The sequence below is a fragment of the Palaemon carinicauda genome, chromosome 27 (assembly GCF_036898095.1).
Source record: "Palaemon carinicauda isolate YSFRI2023 chromosome 27, ASM3689809v2, whole genome shotgun sequence".
NCBI lineage: Eukaryota > Metazoa > Arthropoda > Malacostraca > Decapoda > Palaemonidae > Palaemon > Palaemon carinicauda.
The window spans coordinates 91,806,957-91,829,466 of NC_090751.1; the positions used below are offsets into that span (position 1 = coordinate 91,806,957).

Here is a 22,510-nt window from a genome sequence, read left to right on the forward strand (position 1 = left end):
CTCGGGCATTAAAGTCGCCAAGCACAACGAGCTTGTCATTGGCGGGCACTGCCTGAATGGTGCGGTCGAGCTGGGTGTAGAAGGCAGCTTTGTTATCATCGGTTGAGGTCATAGTCGGGGCGTAGACAGAGATCAGGGTGAGATGTCTGTCCCGCGTGATGGGGATGCGGACAGTCATCAGGCGCTCACTGATGGCCTTGGGAGCGAGGTTGTGCTGCTGCACTAGCTGGGAATGGATGGCGAAGCCGACACCGTGGATGCGAGACTCCTCTAGGGCCTTGCCTTTCCAGAAGATGGTGTAGCCTGTTCCAGCTTCCCTGATGTTGCCCTCTTCGGGTAGTCTGGTCTCGCTAAGAGCCGCCACATCAACATTGAAGCGGGCTAGCTCTTTGCAGACGAGGGCTGTACGTCGTTCCGGGCGGTTGGTGTTCGTCGCATCTTGGCGGGTGCGGATGTTCCACGTACCTAAGGTTAATATTTTTTTCTTGTTATTTCGACCGCATTAGTGGGATGTCCGCCAGCCGCGGTGAGCTGACCAGACGGGTTTGCCGTGTCCGATGTTTACCCCACCTTTTCTAGGGGCCTCCCCATGTGGGGTGGGCTGCGGTGTCCTCAATAGGCCAGCCCAGTCACGGGTCCAGCTGCCGAACTCTGGTGTCACGGCACCGTCACCAGAGAGCGACTGAATCTTAGACTCGCCGCCTGAGTGCAGTCGTGGGCTAAGGGCTTCCAGCTATCCAGGCCTGCCCCCTTCACCCACGGTGCTGTCGCCTCAGGACTTGCTGGTGGTGATGATGATGATGATGGTGAGAAAGAGATGAAGAAGGGTGGAGGAAACGACAGAATGCCAGTAGCTAGGTATATTGTTTTGGGTGGTCGTGGCTTTGCAACGGCCACGCACACACACTTGGCCCACATCATTTTCACCGCGGCTCAAGACATATGAGACAGGCGGCTTCTCCGATGTTGGTTGCATCGGGCTGCCGGGTTCTTGTTATGTCAAGGCCCGCCTTGTTGCCTGCCCGACAGGCATTGCCCTCTTCCGCCGGCGCTGGGAAGCTCCGCCGTTGGGGTCTTGTTTGGTTTGACTTTGGAGTTTTCCTTCTCCTAGCCTTTGCCTATCTTAAAATAAAGGAGAAGGCCTATAGGGGTCCAGTCTTGGTCTGGTCTCTCAGAACTGGCCTTAGCGGTATGGTTGAGCCTGCCAGGGTGGATAAACTACCCCACCGCCATTGCCCAGCCCATCATTGGGACACTCAAGCCCCTCTACTGCAGCAAAGTGCTGGACCATCAGAGGGGATATATATATATATATATATATATATATATATATATATATATATATATATATATATATATATATATATATATACTGTATATATAACGGATTTTGAGCGAAGCGAAAAATCTATTTTTGGGTGAGATAGCCATGTCGTCCTGATGGAAGTTCCTTCATTAGTAGCTTCCTAGGTTATATGTGACTACAGTGATATATCCCAGAGAATTTACCGAAGGTACCCAGAATTCTAACTCCTGGAGCGAATATCCCTTAAAATTTTAAGAAGGGATATCGCGTAAGGACGTAATGGCACATCTCATAGCAATCTGCACCCCAGATAGAGTTTTACGTTCGAGGAGGTGTGGCAAAAATAAAAGGGGGGCCTTTCAAAGGCCATTCCCGTTCCCTACTACAACAGCGCCATCCCTACGATAGTGGCCATTCCTTGTAGCATTGAGCATAGGCTGTTACAGATACAGTACTACGGGAGGGAAACTAAAGATCTCTTCTACAGAAGAGATGGGTAGGTCCATCAGGACGACATGGCTATCTCACCCAAAAATAGATTTTTCGCTTCGCTCAAAATTCGTTTTTTTGGGCTCAAGCCATGTCGTGCTGATGGAAGCATACCAGAGCATTAATGTATCTGTGGATTTTCCATCAGTGCCTAAACCTTATATCAGCCTTTTCAATGGTCATACTGACCATATGAGACTAGTGACAATACTGTTATATGTCATCATCACTAATCATAAACAATATTAGTGTTTCCTGCCTCCTACAGGGAAGAGTCATCTAGACAGTTGAAAAGGGATTTCAAGGTTAACATAAATAGTATGACCAACTTAAGTACACACTGAATATACAAATAGTCTCAAGTTGTATATTTGGCCAAAATGACATCAGTGTCTCTTATGTCTAACCTTAGGTGCATACAAATATGTGAAGGATGCATTCTAGGTAGATAAAAAGTCTGGCATATATAGATACAATTGTCTGGCGAAGGTGGACGCACTTCATTCTGTAGACATTTATTTCTAATAAATGACAAGAGATGGTTAACAAAACGAATGTAGTCTGACAATGGGATTATACCTGAAACAAGTACAGGAATCGTATTTCTTTCTTGAAGGAATGAAGTCAAGAAATGTCACTCTTAGATTGAAGAGAAGATAAAAGATAATCGCTCTTCATAATACCTGTACTGGTTACCATTAACTGCACTATGTACTGTACTTCGTACACCGGCACTAGAGCTATCTGTATAATTCCACACCTGGGATTTTAGAACAGAGCTAGTGTTACTATGGTAACACTTAAATAAAAGAAGACAGACTTAAAAAGGATGACTTCCTCTCCCCTTAACTGACAGTCCCAGTCAATTATCTGTTCATCGTAGAATAAACGGCAGAGTAAATAAGTTACCTGACGTCACCACATATTGCTTCAGATCATGGACTAGCAAAGCATAGTGTTTGTAGAACATCCTGGATGATTCTTATCCAGTGCATGTCCGAGGACAAGTGAGGACCCAAACCAAAAATAGTTTATCACAAAAATTAGGGGGCAGGTTTTAATACACTACCTGCCGCCACTACAAAGTGTTTCAGTTCATGCACTTGTTTTGCATAGTGTTTGTAAAACACCCTGGATGATTTCCATCCAGTGTATGAACGAAGACGCTCAAAGTCCATGTACTGAAAGAAGTTCAGTGATGAAGCAATCTTTCTCGGATCATGACCTACGGGAGTACTGTCCAGATCCGCTCTACGAATAAAGTAGGTGAGCTTCGCCCTTAGTTGATTTAGAGATAAATTAGATCCCGAAGTTTCTCCTCTAAAGAGCTGTCCTCCCCTGAAGTCTGAAGCTCTACGAAGATAGACCTTTAGACACTCTACAGGACATAGAGAGACATCTTTCAGAGGACAGATTCTCCAGGGACTCCACCTCTTAGTGGGTAGCTCGTTTTTAGCGAGAAATGATGGATCCGGAAAGAGATTCAGTTCTCCTAAATCTGTGAACTGAATGTGGCCCTCATCTCTCGATAGAGCCACTATTTCACTAACTCTAGCCCCAGAGGATATTGCGAACAGGAAAATAACCTTTTGGGTTAGATCCTTAAGAGAACAATCTTCATTGTTCACCGATGAGGCATAATGTAAGACCTTGTCCAAAGACCAAGAGATGGGCTTTGGTGGTGCTGCAGGCCTAAGTCTAGCACATGCTTTCGGAATCTTGTTAAAGATTTCATTTGCCAGATCCACTTGGAAGGCATATAGGAGAGGTCTAGTCAAGGCCGATTTGCACGTATTTATCGTATTGGCCGCCAACCCCTGGCTATGAAGGTGGACAAAGAAGGACAGACAGAAGTTTATAGAAATTTCTTTCAGTCCTTTTGATATAACAAACTCCACCCACTTCTTCCAGGAAGACTCATACTGCCTTCTAGTAGACTTAGCCTTGTATTCTTCTAAGAATTCTATATTGCCTTCTGAGATCCCAAACTTCTTTCTAACCGCTAGGGCAAGAAATTCGTGAAATCAGGGGTTTGGGTTGTCCGTGATAAACCTAAGGCAGTTTATTTTTGAATCTTCAGAGATATAGCTAGGATCGGAACTAGGACCGGCCTCATCTAGTCTATCAGCCTCATTAGAGGATCCTCGTAAGGGGCTATTTAACGAGGTACTTTCTTGAAGATGCTCGTGATGAAAAGATTGAGCTGCAGTTTCGGGACTTGTTCCCATTTGGGATGGAATATGTCTATGTCCATGGACCATTCCAGCTCTATCTCCTTGGATTGAGATAGAGTATCCACCGTCACCTCGTAGATCAGTTGTAAGTGAACTGCTGATAGGTGCCATTCCTTTAAGAACGGGATGGGTAACTTCACCAGAATTGAACGAGATGTTCGATTGTGAAGTCATATTTGATCTCTTCAAGCATTTGATGCGTGTTTTCTCCAGACCCTTAACGCATCCTTCCGGTGTGCTCATTGCACAAGGTCTGTCAGAATTGCGAACCAGGGAAAGTTTAGCGTTTTCCCTTGTTAGCGTTTCGGGAATCTGATCGATCAGCTGAGTCTCTTGACGGACCTTGTGAGCTCCTTTTACATCCCCAAGAGGAAATTGAGTTGATGTGACTGAAAGCTTCGATGGTTTCTTAGCCATCGAAACCATAGATCTGGAGAAAGTCGAGACTTCTAGAGGCAAATCTTGCATTTGCGATGTCCCGGGAACCGGGTCATCTATATGAAGATACAGTACTTAGGACTTTGAGTCTGATACGTATCTATTCTAGGATGAATATTACTCTTCGTGACATGAATCCTAGATAGGAGGAAGGGGGGTGGTTGGCTGGAAGGTTCCGGAGGACACCTTTCAGGTCTGGTAAGACTACGAACACCCTTAATTGAAACAAGGTCCATATGTTCAGAAGGATTGAAATTTGGAACTTGTAGTTTACTAAAAACTTGTTGAGTGGCGACAGGTTCAGAATGACTCGGAGATTTCTCGAGTCCTTCTCGTGAACAGAAAATGGCCTTCCCTGGAACTCGACGAGCCATAGCTTTCTTACTACCTGTATGCTCTACAGCTCTCAGGTATACTCCTCTAGGAGGGTTTTGAACTGTAGGAGAAGGTAAGACGACGAAAGTAGGGACATTTTTGTTTCCCACCAATGGCTCATTTCGAATAGGCTCTGGACTAAAGGATCGAAGGTCCTGCGATCCTGAGGGAAAGTTCCTCCTAGCCGAAGCGTCTATATGCTTCGAATAATCAGCAGGTTTAGACTTTAGACCATTTGCCTGTAGCATTGTGGTCACTGGAATATTTCCAGTAATTTCGATCTTCTTTTTAGGTTGGGGACCCACAACCACAGAAGATTTTCTCTTCGAGGGAATGCCCCATTTCTAGAGAAGACTTATGTTCTCCATGGTGGCATTCTTAATTACTTCCTTATTGACCTCTTGTGGGAAGAGGTCTTTACCCCAGATGGTGGAAGATATTAGCTTCCTTGTTTCGTGTTTCACTGTTGCAGCAGCGAACACAAACTCTCTACATGCTCTCCTAGCCTTCACAAAGGCGAAAGGTCCTTTACCAAGGTAGCCATATGCATTTTGGCTATGACCATGAGCATGCCTGGGGTGTTTTCGTAGGTTGAACACAACTCTATGTAGTTTTGTAGAGAAAGGGATGCCGCAAGTCTCTTCTTTGACTTGAGTTCATTAAACAAGAGCAAATCGGACAAAATAGGGAGACATACATTGAATTGTCGACTTGCGACATCCTTGTCTAATTTTCCTACCGAAAATGTCAAATGGACTTCCTTCCAATCCTTTTCCTGACCGGGAAAGGCTGGTGACAAAGGCTTGCACTCATCGAGTGTAGGACATTGTTCACCCGCCTCTACAGCTTTGGTAACTGAAGTAAATGCCTTCCCCATAAAAGGGAAAGCGAGTGAAGTAGGAGCAAGAAAGGAAGGGTGTCTGTTATTCAGTGAGAAGACTTTCGTCTATGAATAACCCGCCCTCTTCAGATTACCTAAAAGGATAGTCTGTGCCTTACCATGGTCAAGAATCATGACCTCCTTTTGTTTCGTTCCTTTTTCTGACTTTGGTTCATACAACAGTCGAACCCAACAATTAGGGAAAGCATCAAAGCTTGGCCAAAATTGGATTTTGTCCAAAGGAACAGCACCTAATTTCTCTGAGATGTAGAGATTACCATTTGAAATTGACATCTGCTCCGCAAACCTCCAGGGATTGGTTATGGAGCATGTAGGAAGGTCTTGATTCATGGGTCGTTTGACTGACCCGTGGGAAGCAACAAGAGAAGCTTTACGAGGTTCTATCGTGTTTTACTTCCTGCTTTTTTGCTTTATTTACCAAAGCTTTCTATCTGATTCTTCAGTTGGATACATAACTGTACCACATTATCCAATAGAGGGGTAGAAGACGAAAATGTTGACATCGGTGGCTCTTTAGCTGGCATAGGCGGAGGAAAGTCCGACACAACATATTTCTGTTCTACCTTAGGGCACTTCTTGCCCTCGATCCCAAAGGTTTTCTCGCCATCAGGGGATGTAGTTGGCTCCTGAGGCACTACTATTTCCTCACTTAGAAATAATAGCTTACGCATCCTATCATTAGGTAGGAAAGGTCCCGGAGAGATCTTTTGAAAGCCTCTCACCCAGTTACGTAATTTATACCGAGCTATATCCCTAGACTCTGTAGACTTGGGATTATCAAAACCTTCAGACATCAATGTCCGACATATATTGCAACCCTGTGGGTTCCAATAATGTAGGGATCCGGAAATAATATTGCAGGGGGCATGCAACCTGCAAGTATTATGACCGTAAAAGTCCTTACTCTTGGCTTTGCAGGGGACCGCAGCACAAGATATCTGGTGCTCCTCCTGTAAAGAAAGGAAAACCAAATGAGTATACAAGGGATTATTACTCTGATAATTAACATGTAAATGTCATCTACAACAGAATAGCTTAGGATAGTAAGCTATAAAGGGATAGTAGGAGATACATACTTGTGTACCCCTGCGAGCAAATGCTACCTCCCCTCAGTATTAACTACATGGAGCTTTCTCTGTTGAGAAAATCCAAGTAGAAGGGTTCTTACCCCTAGGGGTAGAGAAGTATCAAGTAACTGTCCCAAAAAATGTTAATACTGTGGGGTCAGGATGATTGATTCTAAATCAGGCTATTGAAGAAAATATTCCTTCAATATATAAGCGGTATCAGCAGAAAAACACGCTGAAGGATACCCAAGGTATGCTAGAAAATACTACATCATGGTACTGTAGTTTTCTAAATTCAGTAAGTCTATATTGCAAATTATCGACTACTGTACCTATGTATAGTAATCTAGTCATTATGCAGCCAAGACAGAAGGGTCCATCCAGCATAAAGCCAGATGGACTAGAAAATTAAAGACATATATTAGTATATCCGACTCAGGTCACTTGTTGTAGTCTTCCTACTATATTAAATTATAGAGTTTCCTGATCAGGGAGACTCAAGAAAAGGCTGTACCTTTTAAAAATTAGGAGTGTATAACTCTTGCCTTGAAGTATTTAATATTGTAGGGTAATCCTAAACTGATTTCCATTCAGGATATTGAAGAAGTCATATTCATTCAATATAGGATTAGGCTCAGCAAATGCCCGAGCTGGATATCCAAAATATATTGGAAATAACTACTAGTACAAGAAATATAGTAGATTTCTATCTACAGTATATGCTTTACTGAGATATACTGGCTATCTGTATAACCTATACAGTAGTTGATCCGGCATGTTGCCGGTCTAGCTAGGACTTGCCGGCATACCCGGCAGAACTAGCGAGACAGAGATAGAGACAGTATGGAAAAAAGGGCTATCCTTTACTGTAAACGTATACAGTAATTAAGGAAGTAAAAGTCTAATAGACTGCCTTTTTTCTGATAGAAGGGGAGAATGTAACATTCAGGCTTCTATATAGCTACAGTACTGTTGCCGGCAACCCGCTGACAGTACAAGTACAGTCGGCGCGCTGCCTACCGAGTCAGCACTGACTTTGCCGGTAGCACACAGGCAACAGAACCTATAGCAACAGTCCAAGGGAGGACTGAAGAACCTTCGAGACAGAAGGGACTACCCACTCACGGCCATCATGGACGTACAGTGAACCCTCGTTTATCGCGGTAGATAGGTTCCAGACGCGGGCGCGATAGGTGAAAATCCGCGAAGTAGTGACATCATATTTACCTATTTATTTAACATGTATATTCGGACTTTTAAAACCTTCCCTTGTACGTAGTACTGTTAACAAACCACCCTTTAATGTACAGAACACTTAATGCATGTACTACAGCACCCTAAACTAAAACAGGCACAAATATTAAAGGCGATTTTATATCATGCGTTTCCTAAACACCTAAAAAGCACGATAAAAAATGGCAACCAATGTTTTGTTTACGTTCATCTCTGATCATAATGAAGAAACAAACTCATTTAGTGTACAGTACACATATATGTATAGGTTAGTTTTTGCATCGATTATATTGATTATACAGTACTGTACTGTATGTTGATTTGTTTATTACCAATGTTTTAGTTTACGTATTTTTCTTAGGACTTCCAAATGAAATGTTTTTCTTTATGACGCCGCCTGAAACGACGGCGTGTACGCTCAGTAAACAACCACGCTCAGAGCAAACAAGGCATTTAACGCGCATGATGATAGTGATAAATAATGATACAGTACATACAGTATTTACAGTAAAAGCATTTACAAAATATGTTACCTTACGAATATAAATTATACAGTATTGTACGTAGCAAAGCAGGAAAACAATTTACGAGAGAGAGAGAGAGAGAGAGAGAGAGAGAGAGAGAGAGAGAGAGAGAGAGAGAGAGAGAGAGAGAGAGAGATTGTTTTACGTACGTAAATGTAAATTTTAAACAAAAAAAATATGATAGGTTACAACATGTAGACTTTTAAAACCTTCCCTTTAACTTAATGCATACAGTACGTACATTACTAAACTATAAAACAGGCAGTAAGAATATTAAAGTAAAAAATAAAGATTGTTACTGTACTCACCACGAAAGAAGTTGAAGAAAAACTTGAATGGTGATGGCGATGAATTTGCTGCACAGTAGAAATGATGATGATGAAGCTGATGATGTGTTCTACTGTGCAGCCAATGATAGTATTTTACGTCTCTTCAGACGGAGGTGTCTTTTCCTGGGACACCTCTTCAACTTCTTCCTGGGAAACTTCAATTTCTTCCGAAGGCGTACTAGCAGGAGGAACTGGCTCTTTTTTGCGAGGCTGGAAGAACATTGTGATCGGAAGTTGTTGCCGCTGCTTCTTTTTTCGATCCAAGAGCATTTTGTAGGGAGTCATTATGTCATCAACCTTGTTGCAGAATTGCATCGAGCGAACCATATCCTCGTCCCACTCTTGCAACATTTCTTTCAACTCCTTCGCGTGGTTGCAGGCCTTGGCAAGCCGTTCTAATGTTAAGCCCGTTTCTTCGACATTTTCTTGGGTCTCTTCCTGGGTATCACTCTCTTCCTCACTTGCCGATTTCGTCAGGTCTTCGAGGTCTGCGTCAGTTAGGGGCTGGGAATGGCAGTCCAACAACTCGTCGACGTCTTCAGTCGTCATGTCGCCAAACCCGTCACCTCCAATTATGGCAGCCAACTGCATAGATTTCCGTATTGCAGAGTGTTGGATTTCCGACGGAGTAAATCCCTTGTCGTCGTAAACAATATCGGGCCACAACTTCTTCCAGCTCGCATTCACGGTTGCAGGTTTCATCTCTTGAAGTGCCTTCTGAATATTCTGCAGGCACGTGGCTATGGTGTACGGCCGCCAGTACGCCTTCAAGTTGAAATCTTCATCCTCGTCATCTTGGGCAGCATCCACACACGCAACGAGGTCCGCCAAGGTATTCTTCGTGTAGAGGGCCTTGAACGCCCTGATAACCCCCTGGTCCATCGGTTGAATTAATGACGTGGTGTTGGGTGGCAGGAACTCAACCTGAATGCCCTCATGCGACAGGTCAGTTGCGTGTCCACCAGCGTTATCCATAAGGAGAAGGATCTTGAATGGCAAGCCCTTCTCTAAGAGATATTTACTGACTTGCGGGATAAAACACTGGTGGAACCAGTTGGAGGTCAGCATCTTCGTAATCCATGCTTTTTGATTATGCATCCAGTACACGGGAAGGAGATTCTTATTTTTATTTTTCAAAGCGCGAGGATTTTTCGACTTATAAATAAGCCCCGGCTTTAACAAAAATCCAGCAGCATTGCCACACATCACGAGGGTAACGCGATCCTTGAATGCCTTAAAGCCAGAGGCTTTGGCTTCCTCTTTGAACAGGAAAGTTCGCGACGGCATTCTCTTCCAAAACAAGCCAGTCTCATCCATATTAAAGACTTGTTCCGGCTTGTATCCACCTTCGGCGATAATATTCTTGAACGTCTGGTTCACGTAAGTTTCAGCAGCGGCAGTGTCAGCGGAAGCAGACTCCCCATGCAGGGAAACGCTTTTCAGGGCGAAGCGTTTCTGAAACTTCGCAAACCATCCTTTGCTTGCGGAAAAACGTTTCTGAGGCTGGGAATCAGTGGATGTCCCTGGTTGAGGATCATCTGCATCATCATCATCTTCAGCATGGTTGCCGTCGTCGTCTTTAGGTTCCTTTGCAGCAAAATTCTCATATAAACTCAAAGCCTTTGTTTGGATGGTGTTCGTATCCAACGCTATGTTCTTCTTCCGGCAGTCGGCAATCCACACAGCTAAAGCACCTTCCATGCGTACGATCGTTTTATTACGCGTTGTAACGACTCGCTTCGCTGATCTGTTAAAGGTGATTGCAGCCGTCTTTCTAATGTTCGCCTCGTCCTTTTTGATATAGCGAACGGTGGATTCGTTGATGCCAAAATGGCGGCCGGCGGCCACGTAACTTCTACCATCTTTTAACATGTCGAGAAGCGTAACCTTCTCAGCTATCGTCATCATCCTTCGGTGGCGTTTAGGCTCACTACCAGCCTTAAGAGAAGCAGAACGCTTGGGAGCCATTACAGTAGGATTTACGTACAGTACTGTAACAAAAAGTTCAACTTAAAAAGGTCGCACACAGCACAGATTAAACTTCACAAACTTAAGAACGTCTACTCAGCGATACGCGGTAAGAGAAAGTGAACGATCCAGCCCCGCGAGAACTTTGATGCTGCGGGTAGAAGATGCGGGCAAAACACCAATCACAGGCTAGATAACAAAACTTGAGTTCTGATTCGTCATCTATCAGCGCTTGAACCAATCACAACCCGTCTTACAGTACTATGATGCGTTGGTTACTCATAGAAGATGCCCCGCGCATACTGAACGTACGTAGATGAAGTACAATACTGTAATAATAATAAATAATGATAATAATACTGTACAGTAATAATAATAATAATAATGATAATAATAATAACAATAATAATTTTATTAACAACAACAACAATAATAATAATAATAACAATAATAATAAAAATTTACGTACGCTATTTTACGCCTCTCTCTCTCTCTCTCTCTCTCTCTCTCTCTCTCTCTCTCTCTCTCTCTCTCTCTCTCTCTCTCTCTCTCTCTCGTACGCTTATTCGAAATGTGATTTTTGCAACAAAGAATATTATTGGATGCAGTACTGTACTACGTACGTATACATACAAAAGATTCATGGAAAAGAAGCACATCCATTACAGTACACACCATTCTAATATGGTATGACTGCATCTGATTTGCGTTTCATGTTCGATTTAATTTTACTACGTACTGAATTATCGTATGATCACATTCTCTTTTCGTGTTTTATTTCTTTCTGTGCTGAATTATATATCATATGTAATGCAATGAACAATCAGTAAGAGCAGATATTACTAATTACAGTATTAATGGAATTACAGGTAACAAAATATCGTATTTGGGGGTCTTCAGATTTCGCGGTATTTTCGAATTTTCTGGAAAATCCGCGATATTTATACATATATGGGTTATGGAAAAACCCCGCGAAGTGGTGAATCCGCGATTGTCGAACCGCGAAGTAGCGAGGGTTCACTGTAACTGCCAGCCATACCGGCAGCTAGCGAATGTGCCGTCAGCCGCCAGCCATGTCGGCAGCCGCCGATAGTCCATGATTGTCGGCAGCCATCTTGGTTGCCGGCCAGGCCGGCAAAAGGCTATCATGCCGTCAGCCGCCAGCATCGTCGGCAACGTCGGCAGCCGCTGACAGACCATGACTGCTGGCAGCCATCTTGGTTGCCGGCCAGGCCGGCAAATGGCTACCATGCCGTCAGCCGCCGCCAACGTCGGCAGCCGCCGCCAACGTCGGCAGCCGCCGCCAACGTCGGCAGCCGCCGCCAACGTCGGCAGCCGCCGCCAACGTCGGCAGCCGCCGGCAATGTCGGCAGTCGCCGGCAATGTCGGCAGTCGCCGACAGTCCATGACTGCCGGCAGCTAAGATAGGAGAGGGAGCCTGGCTGGCTCCAGCACCCTACCGCAATGGTAAGGTTGCAGGATGTCAGCCTAAAAAAACAATGGATCAACCATCAAAAAAGGATAGAGGGGTAGGGGAAAAGGGTCCTGTAACCTCTGTGAAAGGAACTGACACACTTGTCAGTCCTACCACCTATAAAAGGAACTCTGTTTCTGTATCGGTATCGACAGAATCCAGGTGCCAGGAGAGACTCAGTTCTCCAACCCAGAGACTGCCGACACAGTTAAGGGGGTGGCGGCACTGCTGCCTCCTCTCAACAAGGGAGAAACAGGGTTCCAGTTCCACGTTATCCTAGGCTAAAAGAAAATTACTCTTAGCCCAGGGAACTGTGGCACAGGACTAGTCTTTTAGTTGCACAGAGAAGATGGTATACTACCATGACTCTAATGCGACTATGGAGGGCTAACCTCCATTGTCGGCAGCCTTGTCGGCAGGGGAATAAAGGTATCCTACAACCAACTCACCCTGCCAGCAGGTCGTCGACATAAGACTAAATACACTGAGATTCTGACTAAATCCCAAAACCTGTTGGTATATCCACAACCAAAGGTTAAGGGAATAGGCAGAAACCAAACCCCCGATTAGCCATGTCTGAATAAAATTCAGGCACGGCTACTAGGGTTGTAGCCTGAGGCTACACTCAGAGGGAAAGGGATTACCCTTAAGTCTCCGAAGAGATGTGAGAAGTTTCATAACATTCTAGGAGGAATCAGTCTCCAAAGGATGAAAACGAAACACAAGGGTAATCGGGAAATGTCGAACGGATAGAAAATGTCTAGGAGAGGTTAATTAGGCTAGACGAGTTCTCGGTTACCTAAAACACCGAAAATTTAACTATACGATCGACAGAGGAAAAAGGAAATAATTATGCACATAAACAAATCTTCACAAGAATAAATGCCTAAATAGCTAAATAATTACAAGAATTAAATAAAGCTATTTAAAAACTGGAAGTAGTTCCGCTAACTAAATAACGCATGCCTAAGAACGACGGCACCCATGGCGCCTCCAGTAACTGGCCTAGCTCTAAAACACAATAAAACGGATTTTGAGCGAAGCGAAAAATCTATTTTTGGGTGAGATAGCCATGGCGTCCTGATGGAAGGTTCCTTTTTGGTAGCTTCCTTGGGTATAAGACTACTAAGATATTCCCAGAGAATTTAACCACAGGTTATCACAGAATTCTAACTTCTGGAGCGAGTATCTCAAAGGTTTCCCTTTAAGACATCGTAATACAACAGGGGACGCGCATGTCTGAACGCGCCACATAGCTATCTTCACCCCGAACAGAGTTAATGCTTCGGTGTGTAAGGACTGAGAATAGCTGGGAGCCGTTCCACAGCTAATCTCACTCGTGGCTACTACTGATACTCGAGACGTAAACAAACGGACGCCATTGGTCTAATGACGTCACGCCCGTCTTCATCCTGAAGCCAGTTGCTGCCCATCACCATGATACAATTGCGTAGGGTGGGAACAAAACTGGACGAAGTAGTAGGGAGGGTCCATCAGGACGCCATGGCTATCTCACCCAAAAATAGATTTTTCGCTTTGCTCAAAATCCGTTTTTTGGGCTCAAGCCATGGCGTCCTGATGGAAGAGTACCAGAGAATCAATGTATCGTGGTAGATTTTCCCCCAGTATTAAGTGCCTAGGCATTGACAAAACAGCAAAGTAATCTTAGATAAAGAACCATAGGAACGAAGTATCCTGCCCCCCTTGGCAGGAAGTTCCCATGGGCTATGCCGACGTCAAAGTGGTATTGAAGGGCTATTCATCCTGAGAGAAGAACTTGAAGAACTTAGAGATGAAGCGGAATGTTTGGTATTTGTATCGGAACATTCTGAATTAGACCAGTGGTGGTTGGGCACTGTGTATAGAGTTCATCTCTTGGTTATCAGAAGTAAGTATTCGTGTAGGAACCTTACTGAGACAGGGTGAATATAATTTAGGATTAGACATCTTAAATTCTTCATAACCATAAGAAAGGAGGAATAAATAAAACTATGACAGTATGTATTTCATAGTAAGTAGGAGCTGAAAGAGACGCATAAGTAATAAAATAGAAATTTTATTTCACAATGCAGAAATTAAATAATTTACAGCAAAAGTAAAGTTCATTTACAGTAATAATAATGTACATAGAAATAAAGGCTTGCTCTTGAATCTGAAAAGGAATTTCAGGATTAGTAGGTACTCGTTCTCGAGGAACGCAAGTCTTTAAATAACACATCATGCTCAAGGCATGCGGCACTTGTGTGACACTATGACATTTCACCTGGGATAAGAACAGTTATAAAAGCACTAAGTGTTTTTAGACATCACTATGAATCGCTCGAGGGTCAACATAGGCACCCGAAGAGTTAGAGTCCCAAGTAACTCACTGTTCTACGCAGAGTTAGGTGCAGGTTTCATAACACTACCTGCGGCTACCACAAAATGTTTGACTTCGTGCACTTGTTTCGCATAATGTTTAAAGAAAACTCGCGAGGACTTCCAGCCCGTAAAGTTTTTAAGGCTTTCAAAGTCCATGCTCTGAAAGAAGTTCAGAGAAGATGCCACTTTTCTAGGATCATGACCAGCGGGTGTACTGTTCGGATCCGCTCTGCGAATGAAGTAGGTGATTTTCGCTCTTAATTGTTTCAGTGACAGATCGCTGCCCGATGTTTCTCCTTTGAAGAGTTGGCCTCCACCAAAGTTCGAAGTTCTGCGAAGATAGACCTTGAGACTCTCTACTGGACATAGAGAGACATCCTCCTTCAGGGGGCATATTCTTCAAGGGCCCCATCTTTTGGTGGGTAATTCGTTTTTAGCGAGAAACGTCGGATCAGGGGAGAGGGTCACTTCTCCTGAATCGGTAAACAGGATGTGTCCTTCTTCTCTTGATAATGCCACTATTTCGCTGACTCGAGCTCCCGAAGCGAGAGCAAATAAAAATATAACTTTCTGAGTCAGATCCTTGAGGGGGCATGAATCATTGTCCAAGTTGGAGGCGAAATGGAGTACCTTGTCTAGTGACCAGGAGATCGGTTTCGGAGGGGGTGCTGGACGTAGGCGAGCACATGCTTTTGGTAATTTGTTAAAGATGTCGTTGGACAGATCAATTTGGAAAGCATATAGAATTGGTCTAGCCAAGGCCGATTTGCAGGTTGAAATCGTATTGGCTGCTAATCCTTGTCCATGAAGGTGAATGAAGAAGGACATACAGAAATCAATTGTGATTTCTTTAGGATTTTTTGCCTTGACAAAGGAGACCCATTTCCTCCAGGATGATTCATATTGCCGTCTCGTGGATTCGGTCTTGTATTCCTCTAGGAAGTCTAGACTTTTCTTCGAGATCCCAAACCTCTTCTTTGCGGCAAGGGAGAGAAAATCATGAGATGAAGGTCCTTGATTTTCGATGATGAAGCGAAGACAGTCGACTTCTGTACTTGTTGAGAGAGAACTGGGCCCGGGAGAGGGATCAGCTTGGGCTGCAGCTCCAGGACCAGGGGGTACCAGTTGCTCCGGGGCCACTTGGGAGCCACTAGGGCCGCTGTCCCTTTGAAGGTTCTCAGTTTGGAGAGGACTTTCAACAGAAGGTTGGTGGGAGGGAACAGGTAGATCTTGGACCACCTGTTCCAGTCCAGTGACATGGCGTCCACCGCTTCTGCTTTGGGGTCCTCGTACGGGGCTACGTACAGAGGAAGTTGATTGTTGTCGCTCGTTGCAAAGAGATCTATCTGAAGTTCTGGGACTTGGTGAGAGATGAAGGAGAACGATCTTGCGTCTAGAGACCATTCCGACTCTATCGGGTTTGTCCGAGATAGAGCATCCGCTGTCACATTGCGGAATCCTTGTAGGTGAACTGCAGACAGGTGCCACTTCTTCTTCTCCGCCAGACGGAAGATTGGGAGAAGCACCTGATTTATCTGGGGCGATCTTGAGCCTTGGCGATTGAGACAACGAACTACCACCGAGTTGTCTAGGGTTAGACGGATGTGGATCGAGGGCGGCGGGGATAACTTCTTCAGAGTTAGAAGGACCGCCATGGCCTCCAAGATGTTTATGTGGAACGTCTTGAATAGTGGAGACCAGGTACCTTGAGCCTGTTTCTGGTGGGAGTGACCTCCCCAACCTTCCAGTGAGGCATCCGTGTGGATGTTGAGTGATGGAGGAGGGTGTTGGAGAGGAATGGACCTTTTCAGGGCCTTTTCTTCCGACCACGGCTTTAGGAGGCGTCGTAGTCTGTTTGGAAGCCGTCTCTTGAGGTCTCTTCGAGCGATGGATGCCGAGCGTCTCCAGACTCCCGCGGCATCCTTTAGCTGTGCACGAAGCACTGGGTTTGTCACTGAGGCGAATTGTAGAGAGCCTAGAACTCGTTCCTGCTGTCGTCTTGAAATGCGTTTGGATTTCAGTAGTCGCTTGACAGATCCTGCTATTTCCTTCCTTTTCTTCTGGGGGATGGAAAGGCGGTGTGACTGAAGATTCCAGTGGATTCCCAACCACTGAAACTTCTGAGCTGGAGAGAGGCGAGATTTTTTCTCGTTGATCTTGAATCCCAGGTGTTCTAAGTACTGGGTAACTTCGTTGCAAGACTTTGCACACTCTTTGGGCGATGGAGCCCAGACTAGCCAGTCGTCGAGGTAGGCCATCACCTGGACGTTTCTTAGGCGGAGCTGTTGTACTATGGCATCCGCCAGTTTTGTGAAGATCCGAGGGGCCACATTGAGGCCGAATGGCATGGCCCGGAAGGCGTAGCTTTTCCTTTGGAGTCGAAATCCTAGGTAGGAGGAAGCGTGATGGTTCATTGGAATGTGCCAGTAGGCATCCGCCAGGTCTATAGAGACCGTGTAGGAACCTTGAGGCAGAAGGGTCCTTATTTGTTGAAGCGTCAGCATCTTGAATTTGTTGTTCTCTATGAACTTGTTGAGGGGGGATAAGTCCAGAATGACTCTGAGTTTGTCTGAGTCCTTCTTGGGAACACAAAACAGTCTCCCTTGGAACCTGGTGGACTTTACCTTCCTTATCACCTTCTTGTTCAAGAGGTCTAGAACATATTCTTCCAGAAGGGGGGTCGATTGCTGGAAGAACTGCTGGAAGATTGGGGGTGGTTGCGTCCAACTCCAGCCTAGACCGTTCTTGATGATGCTGTGTGCCCAGGGATCGAAGGTCCAACGATCCTGGAATTGGCGGAGTCTTCCTCCCACCGGAAGCACTTCATTGCTTCTGGTGTCCCGAGGACTTGTTGCCTCGGCCGCTAGCTCCCTTTCCTCCTCTACCTCTGGAGGGACGGCGAGATGCGTCTCTGCTTGCACCCCTGAACGAGCCTCTACCTTTGGCATGAAAGGTAGTGGATGGTTGCTCAAAGGCAGGGGTGAAGACCGGTGACTGTGACAACACCGGTTGGGGGACCAATTGAAAGGTCTGTTGTGGTTGGGCAACCACTTGGGAGGTAGCGGGTCCCGGAAACTGACGTCGTTGCTGACGTTGCTGGGGTTTTGGCTTCTGAGGTTTCCTCTTAGGCTGAGGTCCATCGTCCTGAGAGGGTTTCCTTTTCCTGGACATGCCCCACTTGTGGAGAAGGTTCCTATTCTCCGTGGCGGCTCTGTCAGTTATTTCCTTGACAAGGTCAGAAGGAAACAGGTGCTTTCCCCAGATGTTGGAGGAAATCAGCCTCCGGGGTTCGTGTTTCACGGTGGCACCGGCAAACACGAATTCACGACAGGCTCTTCGAGCCTTTATGAAGTGGTACAAGTCCTTCATTACTGTCAGTAAGTGGGATTTGGAGAGTACCATGTAGTGATCTGGTACTCTAGTGTCACAGGCCATAACTTCCAGTTGGACTTGATGAGAAAGAGATGCCGCAAGCCTCTCCTTCGTGTCTTGTTCCCGGCGAAGGAGGTGATCGTTGAGCTTAGGGAGGTCTTCATTAAACTGACGTCCGGCGACGTCAGGATCGAGCCTTCCCACGACGAAAGTATGCTGAACATCTTTCCAGTGTCGAGCGTCAGGGGGGGTCACGATGGAGAAGGGTCTGCACTCCTCCAGTGCAGGGCCGGGTTTCCCTTCTTCCGCCGCTTTAAGGCATGCAGCTAAGGCCTTTTCCAAGAATGGAAGAACCGCAGTGTCAGGTGCAACGTACGTAGGGTGCTTCTTGCTCAAAGCCGGAAGCTTAGAGCAGGTAAAGCCTCTACTCTTAAATGCGGAGGCTAGCATAGCCTGGGCCTTTGTGAGATCGAACACTATCTCTTCTTTAGGTTCGGTCTCTTCCTTCGAGGCAGGTTCGGAACGAAGCCGGACGTAACAGTCCGGGTAGGCCTCAAAGCTTGGGAAGAACTCCACATCTTCCAAAGGGACCGTGCCGATCTTATCACTGACAAAGATCCTGCCGGTCGCAATAACCATATGCTCTGCATACCTCCACGGGTTGGCATGAGAGCAAGCGGGGAGATCCTTGACCGAAATCTTCTTCGGCTCTCTGGATCCAATCATCGACCTGATGGACTCCTGGTTCTCCTTCAGCCTGTCGTCCATGACGGCTCTAATCAGCCGGATCAGTTCTTGAGTAGAAGAAGAAGGATCCGGAGTCGAGGAGGTAGACGGAATGGACATTTCCGTCGGTGTAGGAGTAGGAGGGGGGATGGACGAGGGAGCAGCTCCTAGCTCCGACTCGGTGTACTCCACCTTGTCTTCGTCCTCTTCGGCTCCTTGAGCCATAAGCGTCTTCTCCGTGTCTTCCGAGACGTCTGAAATCTGTTCATCATCCTCGGAATCTAAACGACACTCGTGCATGGACTGAGCCATGACCACATCAGGTTCCACCGTAATTTGGACAGTGGGGATCACATCTTTTGGTACCACTGAGTCAGGGGAGGCCTTAGGGAACAATAGGGACCTCAGTTCTTCGGTGGCCAGGTACGGTCCAGTAGCATTTTTCTGAAAGCCACGCACCCACTTGCGCAGCTTTTCACGAGAAATGTCTCTAACCTCCGCTGAGGGAGGGTTATGGAAGGCCTCAACTAGGTGGGCCTGGCAGACCGTACAATCCAGTGGATTCCAAAACTTCAAATCCCCTTTCTTGTCTGCACAAGGGGCGTGAGTCCTGCAAGCCGTATGCCCGTAAAACTGCGGGCGTTTCACAGCGCAGAAGGCGAAGTCACACTTCATCTGCTCCTCCTGTGGAAGAAAGAGAAAATGAGTATGGGGGAGTCATAAGAATGGCTCTTAAACTAAGTTAATATTAATCATTAATTTTAACTTAAAGAAGGTGTGATGCATAGAGAATGAAAACAGTAAAGGAGAACATGCTCCATGCATCTCGCCCGGCTGGTTACCATAAGCTTGGTCCCTGGATAATCCAAATGACCGAGGTCACTGGATATAGAGTTGCCTAGAATTCCAAGTATTTTGGAATTCCATGGAAAACCAAGGACAAGATTGGGATCGAATTCATTCGGTTCCCAATTAAGAGCCAGAAGGCCTCATTTAAAAGGTAACTGCTTCTGGCAACCAGCCGTGCTAAGATGCACATAGCATGCTGGAATTAGAAGAATGCAAAGAGACAGCATGATCACTAATAGAGCAGTACTAGGTACTGATCTTAATAGCAGAAGCAGCTTATCTGTTTGCGATATAGGGCTATCATAGTCTTATGATAGCTACAGTAAGGGGGTGCAAGTATTCTTGACGCCTCCGGGGCATCCGGCAAGCCGCCGGCATGCCGGAGCTCGCTCCAGCATAGATTCTGGCATTAGGACAGACAATTTTCAAAAGTCAGTTAAATACCAGGATGGCGGCCGCCGGCACAACGGCGGCACGCCGGCAGGGAGCGGCGGCTCCGGCAGTCGGAGGATGCCAGGTTGGTGACTGGGATAAGGATGGTAAAGGCTGTATCGGGTTGCCGGCAGTATATGCCGGCACTCCGGCGATCGACCGGCAAGCGGACGACTAGATAGGAGTAGGAGAGCCGCCGGTAGTAGCCGGCGGCAGCCGGCAGTCCCTCGGTACACGGGGGGCTGGCGGCAAGGGTAGGGAAAGTCACCAAGTAGGAGGCAGGTATTGCCGACAGTAGAGGCGGCAAGAGACCGGCACCCGGATAGAGAGAGAGACAGGGGGGAGGGGGGAAGGGATGCAGGAAGTACCATCAGGGTTCCAGACATCCCTCCCCCTCCCTGAGGGGGTGTACCCATGATAGAGGCAGGCTCTAACATCCATGAGCAGGGGTCACTAGGGACCGGGAGCAAGGTAGCCCAAGGGAGGGCTAGGGAACACCCAAGAGGGGGGGGGGGGAGACTCCCATATGCAGAACTATACTAGTAACTAACCTTATAGGACACTATGAAGGTATATGTACCAGAGTGGACTGCACAAGGAAGCTCGGGTAGCCCTACTCTTCCACCCTAAGGAGGAGTTGTAGGACAGGGGACAGATGAGTATAAACTAACCTAAGCATAGGCTAGGCTATACAAGAGATAGGTGGGGAGGGAGAAGAGAGAAGTCTTCCCAGGAAGGGTTTCTGTACCAGAGCGGCCACTAAGGAAAGGGAGGACACTCCCTAACCTAAGATCAGGCAGATCGGCTAAAACGGTGCAAGAGTACAGTTTCAGCATGGAACAGAGAAACCTTCCTAACCTAACCTAGAACAGGGCTAAAAGTCCTGAACTAGGAAAGGAAGAAGACATATCGCTATCGCAGGAAAGTCATAGACTATCCTAGCCATAGAGGTAGGCTAGCCTAACCTCACTCTCGGACGCAGCCCTAAAGGGGGTTCATTCCTTTAGGGAGGACAGAGAGGCGATATATACTCTATTAGACAATTAATCCCTTTACTCAGAAAAAGGATCAAGGCTAAATAGAGGGAATGCCAAGGCAGGGGATGAAGGAAGCATATAGGGGTCCTAATATTAGGTTAGGCTAGAAAGAGTCACTGACTAGCCTATCCCCTATATGGTCCCTGAAGGCGAAAACATTTGCATCACTGTCAAAAGTATTGTAAAATAATAATGCCACTATCTTCATAACTTAGTCTAGGATCACTAATAAATCATGCATGAACACTTGTATGTAGGCTCCTGGCCTGGGGGCTATAGAAGCCGACTGGTATAAGGTCAATCGATGACCGATAAAAAGCGTCTAAACACGATATAAAAGTTCCTAGCTATGAAGACTAAATAAACTAATGTATTCGATTAGTATATAATGCCGGAAACGTTGTTGTGGCTAACTAAATAAGACATGCATAACAACAACGACGCCATAAAATGGCGGGTCCGGTAGAGGCACAGCTCTGCCACAAAACAGCAATTATTTCGAAAAGTAATATTTACTTTACGGCCAGAGCTTAATTAAACAATACTGGAACCTTGTACTCAACTTTCCAGAAGAAGGCGAGGCTGAAGGTAACGACATAGCGAAGATGCAAAGCGATAAAGATAACACAGGGAAAATCCGTCTAAGGATGAAGACGGGCGTGACGTCATTAGAGCAATGGCGTCCGTTTGTTTACGTCTCGAGTATCAGTAGTAGCCACGAGTGAGATTAGCTGTGGAACGGCTCCCAGCTATTCTCAGTCCTTACACACCGAAGCATTAACTCTGTTCGGGGTGAAGATAGCTATGTGGCGCGTTCAGACATGCGCGTCCCCTGTTGTATTACGATGTCTTAAAGGGAAACCTTTGAGATACTCGCTCCAGAAGTTAGAATTCTGTGATAACCTGTGGTTAAATTCTCTGGGAATATCTTAGTAGTCTTATACCCAAGGAAGCTACCAAAAAGGAACCTTCCATCAGGACGCCATGGCTTGAGCCCAAAAATACTTAATTTCATTGTGAAACAGGAGCTAAAACATATTCAAAGTAAAGACCCGATACTCAACTTTCCAAAGGCGGAAGATGATGAAGAAAGCATAATTAATAATCCTTTAAACAATCGAAAAATTCAATCACAGGAAAATACCACCGAACAAAATCGCTACAATAAAAGGAATGGCCACTATCATAGGGATGGCGCTGTTGTACTATCGATAGTAGTAGGGAACGGGGATGGCCTTTGAAGGGCCCCCCTTTTATTTTTGCCATACCTCCTCGAACGTAAAACTCTATCTGGGGTGCAGATTGCTATGAGGTGTGCCATTACGTCCTTACGCGATATCCCTTCTTAAAATTTTAAGGGATATTCGCTCCAGGAGTTAGAATTCTAGGTACCTT

At 45.8% G+C, this 22,510-nt stretch overlaps 1 protein-coding gene across 2 annotated transcripts in view; it reads left to right on the forward strand.

Moving 5' to 3' along the window:
• Positions 1-22,510, forward strand: part of LOC137620803 (uncharacterized) — a 183,456-nt gene that overhangs the window by 136,881 nt on the left and 24,065 nt on the right. The window lies entirely within an intron of this gene.